Raw genomic sequence first — 1,248 nt, forward strand, 5'->3', positions numbered from 1 at the left:
TGCTTGGAACTTCTTTTGGAAATAATTTAATAAATAATCCCTTTAAAAATGTTTGCAGCACACCTAAGATCCTCCTATGTCACACCAGAGTGCCACCAGCACGCAGGGTGAAAATCACTGTTCTAAGCGAGCAGCTTTCTCTTCTCTCCCAACTGCTTTTTCAAGTGCCTTCTCCCTCTTCATCCTTTCTCCTCCTGTACGCTCCTTCCCTCTACGTACACTTAGTCTCTTCCTCTCCTCTGTATTTTCCTCTCCCATGCTACCTCTAAGTAAGCCTTGGATTTAAAAAAAAAAAAAAATGAATCTACCAGAAATAGAACTTTGAAAGGTTCTGATTCATCTGTAAGATTCAAGTATCCATATTGATTAGTTTTGCCTAAATTATGTTCATAAATTCTGATCATAGATGATACTTTAAAAAAAGAAAAGCACTATTCTATGCAGCATGCCATACTCTCCTCTTGCAAATTTGCAATGTATAGGAGAGTTGCTATTAACATAGCAACGTTAATAACTTTAATAAGGCCTTAAAACGTTTTGCAACAATGGTGTTTAACCCTTTTCTTTCTAGACTGCCTTGAAAATGGAATCTGTTTTGGGTAAAATACCTTTTGGCATCACTAGCGGACCAAGATAAAGAAAACTTCCAATCAAAAGTTATTTTTCCTCCCATATGCCTTTCTTCTGAGCAAACGTCAAGTATTCCCTCACCCTGTGGTCAGTGTTGCCCAAGTCCTGTGATTTCCTCCAGTTATATAAAAGGGAATTACAAAGGAACAGAAGAAGGTTCTAGGAAGAAGGAATGGCAAAAGCAGCATGTGTCAAGGAAGAAGGGATGACCAGGAACGTGGACCTGGAGCATTAGAGGAGGGTATGGGGGTGGTCATTATGATACTGGGCTTCTCAGCAATGCCAGAAGTCCCACTCCCAACACCAAATGAGATATTTCCAAGTTGAAGACTACTCTGCTCTGTCTTATAGTCAGCTTTCAAAGAGCCAGCCAATGTGCTAAGTTGAGGGAGAGGCATAAAAATGCACGTTCTCAATATTCCCAGTAAATCCCCTCAACTCCAGGACAACTGGCCAGGGTTCTCCCCCACAGCACCCTTGAAGCACATTCCCAGAACAAAAGAATAGAGTTTTAACCAGACAATGCTTATATTTTAATTAAAAACATAAGCATTTTAATAAACATTTACAATAGTTATATTTCCAATGTCAGAAAGATGGGACTTCTGCTAAAAAAAA

The sequence above is a fragment of the Otolemur garnettii genome, unplaced genomic scaffold, assembly GCF_000181295.1.
Source record: "Otolemur garnettii isolate 467f Iridium unplaced genomic scaffold, OtoGar3 scaffold00016, whole genome shotgun sequence".
NCBI classification, from domain to species: domain Eukaryota; kingdom Metazoa; phylum Chordata; class Mammalia; order Primates; family Galagidae; genus Otolemur; species Otolemur garnettii.